We start from the raw sequence: 205 nt of genomic DNA, 5'->3' as shown, positions 1-205 counted from the left end.
CTTGAAATGCTGCTTTTTCCAGGAGCAGCTGCATGACCTTGAGAAAGTCACCTCACCTTCCTGAGCCCTAGTCGTTTCTTTGGTGAAAAGAGAGCCATTCCCTTTCCTTGCCTGTCGTGGATGAAATGAGTTCAGATAGGGAAGGAAACATGTTCAGCACCTGACATGGCTGATCCACAATACAGGACGATGCTTCCCTCTTCTT

Source organism: Echinops telfairi, unplaced genomic scaffold (assembly GCF_000313985.2).
Source record: "Echinops telfairi isolate 266 unplaced genomic scaffold, ASM31398v2 ScPeMD7_1;HRSCAF=3_0, whole genome shotgun sequence".
NCBI lineage: Eukaryota > Metazoa > Chordata > Mammalia > Afrosoricida > Tenrecidae > Echinops > Echinops telfairi.
This window is presented reverse-complemented; position numbering follows the sequence as displayed.